At 35.5% G+C, this 13,140-nt stretch overlaps 1 protein-coding gene across 8 annotated transcripts in view; it reads left to right on the top strand.

The window, feature by feature from the left end:
• The window catches only part of TANC2 (tetratricopeptide repeat, ankyrin repeat and coiled-coil containing 2), a 361,655-nt gene that overhangs the window by 154,371 nt on the left and 194,144 nt on the right, over positions 1-13,140 (top strand). The window lies entirely within an intron of this gene.

Here is a 13,140-nt window from a genome sequence, read left to right as displayed (position 1 = left end):
CCTAGTGTGTGGAAACTTCCTCCATCACAGCTCCCTCCCACTGGTGCAGGTCCTGTCCCTATTCTTTTGTCTCTGTTTTTTCTTTTGCCCTACCCAGGTACGTGGGGAGTTTCTTGCCTTTTGGGAGGTCTGAGGTCTTCTGCCAGCGTTCAGTAGGTGTTCTGTAGGAGTTGTTCCACATGTAGATGTATTTCTGATGTATTTGTGGGAAGGAAGGTGATCTCCGTGTCTTACTCTTCTGCCATCTTGAAGCTCCTCCTGGTTCTTTTTTATAGTTTCTACTTCTCTGCTAAGATTTCCTCCCTTTGTAAATTAAGAGAATATATTTCTTTACCATGCTGAAACTAGTTATAATAGCTGCTTTTAATTCCTCATCTGCTAGTTACAATATCTGGAGTGTTTTAGGGTTGGTCTCCATCTTTCTGTTGATAATGGGTCACATTTTCCTGGTTCTTCATGTATTGATTAATTTTCATGTATTGTATCGTGGACATTTTATTTAGTGGATACTCTGGATTTTGTCATATTCCTTCAAAGAGTGTTAATATCTTTCTTTTAGCAGGCAATTAACTTGGTTTGACTCAATGGAAAATTCTGTCTCTTGGGCATCAGTTCAGTTCAGTTTAATTGTTTTATCATTAGCCAGCCTGCTCCATGTATGCATGGTTCAGAATCAGCCAGAGATCTGAGTGGAGTTTATACATAGAATCTGGGCCACCTCCTCTAGCTCTCTCTCTCTTTTCTGGAAATCCTCCTCCCCTCACTTTTCAGAGACTATTGTCGCTGCAAGCTCTGTCTTTGGATACTTCAGACTAGAAAAACTGTAGGTATTCTATTGGAGTTTTAATGGCCCCATGCAGTGCTGACTGTGGTCTGCTTGTAGTCTAAAAGCCAGGGAAAAAAAAGAGAGAGAGAGAGAAATCCCAATCTGGTCTTATCTTGCAACTGTCAGCTCTTCTCCAAGAAGCTCTTTATTGTATTCAATCCTCAGAGCCTTGAGGTGGTTGTGTTTTGTCCAGAGTTTATGGTTATTATCTGTGAGAGGATCCATCAGATAGAGAAGCTTACTTGGCTGTATAGAAACAGAACCTCCCCAAATAGGATTTTGAGATTTTTGTCTTTCATTAACACTGACACTTTCTCAAGTTATTTATTTCTAACCGTAGAAACATTTATGCATTGGGGAGCTGACATGTACCAAATTTTATAGAGACTCTGCTTTTAGTGTTCTTTTCTTTACCACTTATTGTTACATTCTTACATGTTTTCGCTTTTCCATACATCCAGTGAGGTACATTATTAAAATGACAGAAATCATAAGAAAAATTTATAAACTTTTTAAGTTGAGATTTACTTTTTGGCTTCCATTCCTCTTTACTGTATTATGTAACACTGCTTCTTACTAACATACAACCAAGAAGAGTAAAGCAAACAGTATTTCATGCCTTTGTATATTTAAGGAAAGCCAGAATAAAAATCTCTGCTTCTACTTCTAAATCAAAGCCTTGCCTGGTAGAACAATAGTTCTGTTCCTCCAGTTAACTCTCTTTTTTCATGGTTTCATTTGCATTAGAGGCTGCAACTCATCTTTCCATACCCTGTTCTTCTCAGGAGTTAATCATCTTATTTTCCTCTCTGTTCCTTCCTAGTCAGAGATGATCTCAAGGTTTCAGAGTGATGTGAAGCAACTTGTATTGTTACAAAGACTGGGAATTGCTGACAGATATTCTAAGATTAGAGAAATGTGATTCTTTACCCACAGTTAGTGGAGATAGTAAAGTATTCTCTGTTGTAAGTTCTTTATTATAAGATCAATAGCAACTGTACACTCCAAAAACAAGCCAGAAGGTATTGGTGAAGGCACACTTAATCTTTGAAAATGTCTCAGTAGTCATTTTTGTCCATAAGACAAAGATTTAATTTGTTGTTATCTATCCTTGTAGAATTTTAGCACAGCCTGGCGCAATGTTTCCTTTTACGGCAGATTGCAGCAGTTTTCTGCCTCCCACCTTGACTGCCTAGGATGTTCTTCAGCGTACTTTCCTGAAGTTTTGTAAAAGAAAAAAAAGGGTTTAATTTCCTTCCTTAATTGTTAACTTTCTGTTTTCTTTTTAACCCTAGTGCTTTTGGAGAAATCAATTTGGTTGTCAGGAATTGATGGCCGACCATTATTTACATGCTAACTAACTATCCACGTCTATTTCTCTTCATTTCTTAAGTACATGTAAAACTATTTTTTCCAAGGAATTTTATGTTATTGCACCTAGTCAGCATATTTTCAGCCATTATTGATAGCTGATGAAAAGTAGAAAGCAGCAGTGTGATGGCATTATACATCGTTCTCAAAACACTGTTCTGAGATGATTATTCTACAGTCCCTGCCTTAAAAGAGTTTATAATCTAGTAGGGTTTGACAGTTCAGACACAAATAATAGAGGGATGGAATTTGTACTTCAAATATATAATTCCTGGATCCAATAACTTAACACACTTTTAAATTATACTTTGTAAAATGTTCAAAAAGGAACTAACCACTAGATTTCTCATATTCTAAATACCACTTCTCCAACATACTGTACCTTTCCCCATCATATATGTAAGAGGACCTATACTAGTACTCTTGTTATAATACATATTCCAGTAAAGAGAATAACTTCATCCATTAAATAACAGCTATCCTTTTGGGTACAGATAGATAGACAGAACTGAGGCAAGAAGCATGAGTAGATTAATTCTTGCACTTTGACGTCATAAATCATCCCCTCTAGATACCAAATTCTGATCAGCCTCTTAAAATTTACTTATGTATTTCCATGTTCCTCTGTTACCTATGACATCCTCCTCCTCCTCCTCCTCATCATCATCATCATCACCATCACCATCACATACTAATAACAACAACAACATCTAGTATTGAGCGCATTGTGTGTGCAAGGCAGTATGCTAATTGCTTTACAAAGATGAGTTTGTTTAAATCTTTACAGTAACCTTGAGGGGTAAGTGGCATATTATTACTATGATTTTGTAGGCCACTTAGTTTAGAGATGTACAGAGCATCTATTGTGGCATTATGGTTGATCCATGAATCCAAGATCACATTTTAGTTTCTATTCCAGGGGTAGCTCAGTCTGTGGCCTTGAGTAGCACATTATGCTTCAGCTGCCTATTTCCAAAGAATAATAAATACTAATATCTTCTTTTTTAGCTTTATCTGTACTTTATTCTTTAAATTTAATCCTTATAACAACTCTAAGAGAGAGATTATGGCTCACATTTTAAAGATGTGGAATCCAAGCTTGGAAAAGTTAAATAATTTGTTGAACCACATACATAGGCCATGTAACATAAGTCTCACTTTAATGTTCTTTCTTTTAATCACCGTGTTCTTTTCTTTATCCTGTTTCTTTCTTCCTACTTTCTCATAGGTGTATGATGAGAAAATATGAATTATACAGATGTAATATTTCTGTCATAAAGGTGCTAGAAAAGATGTATTTTTCCTCTAATTGGAGAGAGATGGTGGCTAATTTTTAGAACTAATTTTTAGAACATTTACAAGTACATCTAGCCTCATGCCTTCCAGTCCTATCACATGTCTGTTCTGTATTATTGCATAAATTATATATATAAAGTACATATATAAATGTTATATATTTATAAGTTACATATGTAAATTTGTTTGAGGCATTTTATATTTTGAGAAGGTAAGAGGCATTTAACAAGGAAAAACCTTTGGCTAAATATTCAGGTTTATATTAGTGATGCAGCTCTTCTCAGGCATCATACTGTCTCACTTCATGTAAAATGTTGCTCAGTGAATTCACTTGCCGCTTTTAGGGTCTTAAGTATTCCTCTCAGTCATTTTTAGCTGCTTTAGTTGGCATTAATGTTTTATATAAAATAAAATAATAGGAAAGGCCATATGCTCTGAAACTTTAACAGAAGTAGGATTCTGATCATTTTTAGTTGCATTATTTTTGCCTCTTATATTTTCCAGTTTTCCTATGATGAAACATGTTTATGTACTATTTTAAATTTTCATGTAGTTATATAATATAGGTACTTTAGAACTCAGAAGCTGGCCTGACAAATATATAGAATTGCTTATATCAGTAAATCAGTAATCATACATAAGCCAGCATACCCAAATTTTTGAAATTTGGAACTCTTTTTTTTTTTTTTTGGAACTCTTTTTTTTTATACTATCAAAAACCCAGTACTTCTTCAGATGTATGGAAATGAAACATAATACCATTAAACTAACTGGCATTTGAATATTGTATAAGCATATTTAAACAGTTTTTCTGAACTCGGATTATTGATTTGTATATGCAAAGATATTAAGATGGGTAATTGAAATCTATACTGCCTTATTTTATCTCAGACACCCTAAGTTTTGCCACTCACTGCTGTAAAGAGATGGCATTTACAGCAATGAGTTTGTAGGCTATAATAATTTGCCTTTTTCTTTGTAGTAATGTGTATGGTAAACAAAGATTTAAATCTCAATTTCTTATTGAAATGAGAATTTCTATTTAATTTTATTAAAAATTCCATTGAAGTAATGTCTTGTGGGAATGTCCTAAAAGTTATTGCCCTCATTTTTGGAGTAACTGTTTCTTTGGAGCACCATGTTGTCTCCATACTTATTGCTTGTATAGTCTATCTATATATCAATTTGTCTAGCATATCCCTTTGTATAGCACAACATAATTGCATGAAAATAGAACTTATGTGGGAGACTTACTCTTGAGTTACCTTGGATACAGCTTAGAATCACCAGTTTCTTAGGCTGTAATCACTAAATGGGTGAAAGACATAAACAGATCATTTATACCTTCAAAAATATATAGGTAAACATAAATAGTTAATCCATTTAACAAATAATAGTACTTGCTCTGTGCCCTGCACTGTGGTAAGCATGACTAAGGCTACAGCAGTATATAAGACAGGCAAAGGTTCTGCCTTTTGTCAGCTACATTATGAATACTAAACATCTGGAAAATGCAAATTAAAACACCATGAGAGACTTCTTCCCATCATGATGGATTAACCAGTACTGGACTTGCCCTTCCACTAGAGACAACTTTTTTCAGACATTGGACAGTTGACAGCATAGTAATGTGATCCCTGGGAGAAAGTGTGGGGGAGGAAACTAGGTGAATCCTGGCTTTTTGCCTAAAGGTATTCAAGGTATTGTCCTGATGATGGAGAATTTAGAGAATGACAGTCTTGCCGAACTGAGGAAACAGATTAGAAATTGGTGTTGGTAGATGCAAACTGTTACATTTAAAACAGATAAACAGCAAGGTCTTACTGTCTAGTAACAGGGAACTATGTCCAATCTCCTGGGATAAACCATAATGGAAAAGAACATAAAAAAAGAATGTCTCTGTGTATAACTGAGTCACTTTGCTGTATAGCAGAGATTGCCACAACGTTGTAAGTCAACTATACTTCAATTAAAAAAAAAAAAAAAGAAATTGGGAAAGCCAAGGCAACTGGAATTTACAGAGTACTGAAGAATGGGGAGCTAAATAGAAACAGAGCTACAAAATTCTGCATAGGGGCCCTTTTGAGTCTTTAACTTAATACTGAATGGCACATAGGTGGGGTGAGACTCCATGAAGCTGAAGAAAGAATAAATACCTATAAATCAAACTATTCTTAGAGTTCTCCCAGCAATGGGAGATTTTTTTCATTCTGACCAGTCAGAGTGTAGAGTTCTTGTTAAAAACTTGGAGCATTCAGTAGAGATCCAAGAAAGGACACACTTTCGTAGTAGGGCTAAATGTCTTTTGAGTAAAAGGTTACTGCAAACCTGCCTAAACAAAGCTTTTAAAGTAAGGCTCAAAAAGATCAGACTGATCAGCCAGTGACTGATATGCCTTGGAGGGCCAGAAAGCAGCTGCTTAGCGTTCCTGGTGAAAGTCAAGAATCAAGAGGATGTTGGCTTCCTTTGTTAATGCATCCTTCAAATATCCCTGAATGTGGAAGAGCTTGGACACAGCCAAAGTATCTTTTGTAGTGTTTCCCTTTTAACTCGACTATGTCCTCAGCATATTTTGTTGGATAATTTTTATGGAAAATAAAGCCGATGTTAAATAACTATAGTCTAATTATAATGATGATTTATACAATGTTTGTTTTCTGGAAGTCTAAGTCTCTCAGTGAGATGATTCATTCATCCATTCATTCGTTCATTCATTTATTTTTGGCTGTGTTGGGTCTTCCTTGCTGCGTGCGGGCTTTTCTCTACTTTCGGTGAGCAGGGGCTACTCTTCATTGCGGTGCGCGGGCTTCTCATGCGGTGGCTTCTCTTGTTTCGGAGCACGGGCTCTAGGCGTGCGGGCTTCAGTAGTTGTGGCTCGCGAGCTCTAGAGTGCAGGCTCAGTAGTTGTGGCGCACGTGCTTAGTTGCTCCATGGCATGTGAGATCTTCCTGGACCAGGGCTCGAACCTGTGTCGCCTGCATTGGCAGGCGGATTCTTAACTGCTGCGCCACCAGGGAAGCCCTCAGTGAAATGATTTATAGTGTGATTAACATTTATATTATCCACGAGTGCTTTTTTTTTTAATGCACATGATTTACAAAATTTTATTTATTTATTTATTTTTACATCTTTATTGGAGTATAATTGCTTTACAATGTTGTGTTAGCTTCTGCTATATAACAAAGTGAATCAGGTATATGTATACATATATCCCCATATCCCCTCCCTCTTGCATCTCCCTCCCACCCTCCCTATCCCACCCCTCTAGGTGGTCACAAAGCACCAAGCTGATCTCCCTGTGCTATGCAGCTGCTTCCCACTAGCTATCTGTTTTACATTTGGTAGTGTATATATGTCAGTGCAACTCTCTCACTTCATCCCAGCTTCCCCTTCCCCTTCCCCTTCCCCTTTCCCGTGTCCGGAAGTCCATTCTCTACATCTACGTCTTTATTCCTGTCCTGCCCCTAGGTTCACCAGAACTTTTTTTTTAAAAAACATCTTTATTGGAGTATAATTGCTTTACAATGGTGTGTTAGTTTCTGCTTTATAACAAAGTGAATCAGCTATACATATACACGTATCCCCATATCTCCTCCCTCTTGCGTCTCCCTCCCACCCTCCTTATCCCACCCCTCTAGGTGGTCACAAAGCACTGAGCTGATCTCCCTATGCTATGCAGCTGCTTCCCACTAACTGTCTATTTTAGATTTGGTAGTATATATAAGTCCTGGCACTCTCTCACTTTGTCCCAGCTTACCCTTCCCCCTCCCCGTGTCCTCAAGTCCATTCTCTACGTCTGGGTCTTTATTCCTATCCTGCCCCTAGGTTCTTCAGAACCTTTTTTTTTTTTTTTAAGATTCCATATATATGTGTTAACATATGGTATTTGTTTTTCTCTTTCTGACTTACTTCACTCTGTATGACAGACTCTAGGTCCATCCACCTCACTACAAGTAACTCAGTTTTGTTTCTTTTTATGGCTGAGTAATATTCCATTGTAAATATGTGCCACATCTTCTTTATCCATTCATCTGTTGATGGACACTTAGGTTGCTTCCATGTCCTGGGTATTGTAAATAGTGCTGCAATAAACATTTCCACAAGTGCTTTTTAAAACTCACTTTTTAAGACATTTCTTTTATTAAAACTATTATTTATAATTCCTGGCTTTGCTTTGATTTTCTACTCTATACTCTTCATTAGCAAATAATTATTAACCAGGTACCATATGCGGACACTATTCTAGGCACCATAGTCTAAAGCATTATACTTGAATAAAAATAATTGTATAGATTTAGGCTGTTCCTAATTCTTGGTGATGTATGTTCAGCCCATTTAAAAGAAAGGCAGGGGGGTGGGGTGAATTGGGAGATTGGGATTGACATATATACACTATTGATGCTATGTATAAAATAGATAACTAATGAGAACCTACTGTATAGCACAGGGAACTGTACTCAATGCCCTGTGGTGACCTAAATGGGAAGGAAATCCCAAAAAGAGGGGATATATGTATACGTAGAACTGATTCACTATAGCTGATTCTGTAAAGTAGAAACACAACATTGTAAAGCTATATACTCCAATAAAAATTAATTTTAAAAAAAGGGGGCTAAGTTTATATAGAATTTGCTGCTTTGTTCATTAGTTCCACATCTAACTTATATGAATTTCAAAGCTGTTTTGTAGAATGTGGCAAAGAATACTATGCGTTCTCCAAAACCTATTCTCCTTTCCTCCTGCGCACACAGGTAAACTATACATCCCAGCCTTCTTTGCAGATAAATGTGTCATGTGACTGAATTTTGAATAATATGAGTGGAAATAATATATACCAATTCCAGACTGGGCTATAAAAACTTCACATATGCAGTTCTTCCCTTTTTCCCCTGGTCTTTAGCTTGATGAATAGAATCCACCAGAGAACTCTGAGACTCTAAGATAAGAAGCTTCTTACTGAGCATCCATATTGAATGAGAACTCTATTCTGTTGTCTTAAGCCACTGAGATTTTAGGGTTGTTTGTTTTAGCTCTTGGTTTACCCTAATACAAAGAAGAACCATGATTGTCCTATAACTATGGTTATATGTCTATGGGAGAGGACCATAATTTTTATGAATACATAAGTCTAAAAGTGGGCTTAAGAGACTTAAGTCTTTACCAGCCAGTTTGCATGTACACCAGTTGATTAAGATGAAAACACCTCCCTTCCTTTGGGCTCTGGTGCTGGCTCTTAGTCTGCTTGAACTATGGGGAGGGCTGCTTTAATCTGTGTACTTCCCGTATCCTGTCCCATTATCCCTGTCAATCTGTATCCTTCCTTCTATCTCCCTGAAATAAAATACTTTTCTCTTCTTCATCTTCTCTATATTTCCTTTTCTCTTTCTTCATGACAAGAAGCAAATTTTTCAAGGGTTTTTCTTTCTGTGGCAAGTATGGTGAGTGAGCATATGAGACCCTTTACATATTATGGAGTGTGGTAGCACAGTTTTGAAACTATAGTGTTAGAACCCTCTAATCACCTGTTTACCTCTAAGAACAACCTGATGGTTTATTCTCAGTTTAATAAAGTCACTAAAGCTTTTTCTATATTGACAGACCACACTTGTCTGAGGATGCCACCATATAACCCTGTATGTAGGTTCTTCAGAGTCTGTGTATTGTATGTACAGCTGATTCACTCTGTGCTTCCTCTCTCCCCACTTTTGACCTCTGATGGTGCCATCAGTGGCTATTACAAGTATGTGGAATTGGATTGGCCCTCCTGAAAAGATGGCAAAAAATTTAAAGAGGCAACTTCTCTGATTATTTAATCATATGACTAGATTGCTCAAATGACCATAAATCTATTCATATAAGTCTTTTTTAAAGTTATTAATTTACTCTTACCATTTACAACTGTTGTCTCCTGATTCTTTTATCTTTAATGCCTAACCAATATCCCAGTCATGACTGTTACAGATTGTTCGTTATTACCAAAAAATATTTTATCAGTTCTATCCATCCCTTCATGCTGGATACCAATTTAAATGTAGCTGCCTAAATAGTTTGCTAACAACTCAACGTATAATGAATTGAAAACAGATCAAGAGCTACCCTACTGAGATGCAGTTTGGTACAGTGCACCGTCCGAAGTTTCATTCACTGGCAGAGCATCTTCATGTTCTTGCCACATGTCCTCTTAACCTTTTTTAATCTAATATTTTCTTTGAATTTCATGTTTTTATTTAAATAAATTTACTTTAAAAGAAACTTTATATTACTAGTCAAACTGGAAAATCAGTATCACATGCTGTAACTATAAGATTAACTAGAACATTAATTCTAGCTAAATAACTTTCACATGGCTCTGAACTAAACTCTTCTCCCTCTTTGTTAAAAAGGAGGATTAGCTAGTATTAACACTACATTACATTTTTCTTCTTGACATATTCAGAAGGATTGAAAGATAATTGAAAAGGGAATAACATTGTAGCTATTTCAGTAGTCAGAATAGGCTAGACTATACTGTCATAGCAAAGAACCTTAAAAATCTCAGTGGCTTAATACAACAAAGGTCTATTTCTAGTTTATCCAGCAAGCCCGGGCAACTTTCCAGGACAGCTGTCCTTTATGCAATAACACAGCAACCCAGGCTGCTTCAGTCTTGTGTCTCCACCATCTCAACATGATACCTGTCTGTGATTTTTGTGCCAGAGGAAGAAACAGACTGTAAAATCATTCAGGGACTGTGTCACCTCTGCTCTTGTTTCATAAGCCAGAACTAGGCACATAGTCCTTCCTAAACCTCACAGGAGCTGGCAATTGTAGTCATCCCTGTGCCCAGAAAGGAATGGAGGCTGCAGGATGCTGGTAGGCACTAGTAAAGTCTACCATACTGTGTAATTCAATGTACTGCCACTTCTATAGATTGTGTAAAATCATCTCTTCCTTAAATGAGTGCCACCTTTTGAAGAACTATATTGTGAATGAAATAATATAATATTCTGAATCAAAAGTCTTTAATCTACCACTTGAATACTGTGATCTTGGGCAAGAGATCTTTTGATTCTATTTTCCCATCTGCAAAACAAGGTTAATGTGTTCATCATGGAAAATTATGAACGTTGAATGAGTTAGGTAAACTGTTATACAGATGTTAACTGTTGTTCTATTGGTTGTTGCATAACTTTTTGAAAGTGAGATATTTTGTTTTTAGAGCTATGTACCTAGCATTAGAATTAGGCTCCAGCAAGAAGTTAGTTTCACTAACAAAAGAGGCTATACAAGTCTCAAACAGAATTACCCTTCCCACTGATCTTTCTAAAACAAAGTTTAAGCATATTTTTCTACCATTGGAATGCTCTTTCTACAAGATTTTTTTATACTTAATTTTGCTTTGAACTACCAAATAAGATCAGAGCAAAATTATAATTTTTTATAAAGCTTTATAAGAAAACTTATCAATAGATGTAATATTGGAAAAAGCTTAGTTTTTAAACTTTTTTATTTGATAAAACTTAAAATGGTGTCATATTAACTAATTTTTAAAACAAAGCAAAAATGTGATGATATTTATTTAAGTGCTTAAGCTAAGTATGAATAAACTAAATTCATAAATTAAATAAATATCACTACAGATTTCTTGTAGACTGTGGATACAAAATCTAGCCACATGTACCTAAACTAACCTGTTTTTCTAGGTCTCTTGCTCCTGTCCCAACTTCTTTCCTAATTTTCTGATAGAGTTTGTAAAAGCATGCTATTATTTCTTCTTTAAATATTTGGTAGAATTCACCAGTGAGGCCAACTAGGATTGGGTTTTTCTTTATGGGAAGATGTTTAATTACTAATTCAGTTTCCTTACATGTAATAGTCTATTCAGATTTTCCATTTTTTAATGCATTTAATTTTGATCATTGTGTCAGGAATTTGTTCCACTTCATCTAAACCGTCTAATTTGTTGGCATAAAGTTGTTTATAACATTCTCTTATAATATGTTTCATTTCTGTGGAGTCGATAGCAATGTCCTCTCTTTCATTCGTAAGTTTTGGTAATTTGTGTCTTTGCTGTTTTTCTTGGTCAATCTGGTTTAATATTAAAAAAAATTTTTTTTTTTAGGTATAAATCCTTTTATTTTGTAAAATCTGAAAATTGTATGTAACTTTAAAATACAGTGCATCTTTTTTGTTTGTTTTTTGTTTGTTTATTGAAGTATAGTTGCTGTACAATATTATAGAAGTTACAGGTATATAATAGAGTAATTCACAATTTTTAAAGGTTATACTCCATTTATAGTTATTATAAAATAATGGCTGTATTCCCTGTGTTGTATAATATACCCTTGTAGCTTATTTTATACCTAATAGTTTGTACTTCTTAGTCCCCTACCCCTTTTTTGTCCCTCCCTCCTTCCCCCTCCCCACTGGTAACCACTAGTTCTCTGTATTTGTGAGTCTGCTTCTTTTTCATTATATTCACTAGTTTGTTGTATTTTTTAGATTCCACATATAAGTGATATCATGCAGTATTTTTCTTTCTCTCTCTGACTTATATCACTTAGCATTTTGCCCTCCAAGTCTATCCATGTTGCTGCTAGTGGCAAAATTTCATTCTTTTTTACAGCTGAGTAGTATTCTGGTGTGTGTATATGTGTGTGTGTGTGTGTGTGTGCGCGCGCGTGCCACATCTTTATCCATTCATCTGTTGATGGATATTTAGTTTGCTTCCGTATCTTGGCAATTGTAAATAATGCTGCTAGGACCATTGGGGTGCATGTATCTTTTCAAATTAGTTTTTTCGAGGTTTTTTTTTGATATATACTAGGAGTAAGTCGCTGGGGCATATGGTAGTTCTATTTTTAGTTTTTTGAGAAATCTCCATACTGTTTTTGACAGTGGCTGCACCAATTTACATTCCTACCAACAGTGTACAAAGGTTCCCTTTTCTCCACATCCTCACCAACATTTGTTATTTGTGTTCTTTTTTGTTGATAGCATTCTGACGGTGCCGAGGTGATAGCTCTTATGGTTCTGATTTGCATTTCCCTGATGATTAGCAGTGTTGAGCATCTTTTTCATGTGTCTGTTGGCCATCTGCATTTCCTCTTTGGAAAAATGTCTATTCAGTTCTTCTGCCCATTTTTAAAGATTTTTTTCATTTTGTTCATCTTTTCAAAGAATTAAATTCTGATTTCATTACTGTCCTCAATCCTCAATTTTTTATTTACTATTTAATGCCTCTGCTCTAATCTTTATTATTTCCTTTTTCTGCTTGATTTTAGGTTTAGTTTGTTCTTTTTCAACTTTTTAAAGACATATGCTGAGCATTTTTTCCCCTAGTACCTTTTCAACCATTGTAACCATAAAATTCTTCATTGAAACTTTAAAAAAGGTGAATTAGCAAGATTAGTAATTCTCTCAAAATTAGCTTCTTAAATTAACCTTGTAATTTTGATTTTAATAGAAAATTAATTATATTTATTAAACTTCATACTGAATTGGGAGGCATTCTGAAGTAGAGATGCTCCCCTGATTTATGATGGTTTGATTTAAGATTTTTCAGCTTTACAATGATGCAAAAGCAATATACATTTAATAGAAACCATACCTCGAACTTTGAATTTTGATATTTTCTTGGACTAGCAATATGTAGTATGAGATGCTTC

Source organism: Balaenoptera musculus, chromosome 20 (genome assembly GCF_009873245.2).
Source record: "Balaenoptera musculus isolate JJ_BM4_2016_0621 chromosome 20, mBalMus1.pri.v3, whole genome shotgun sequence".
Classification (NCBI taxonomy): Eukaryota; Metazoa; Chordata; class Mammalia; order Artiodactyla; family Balaenopteridae; genus Balaenoptera; species Balaenoptera musculus.
The sequence above is the reverse complement of the archived record's forward strand: the minus strand, read 5'-3'. Positions and strand labels throughout refer to the sequence as shown.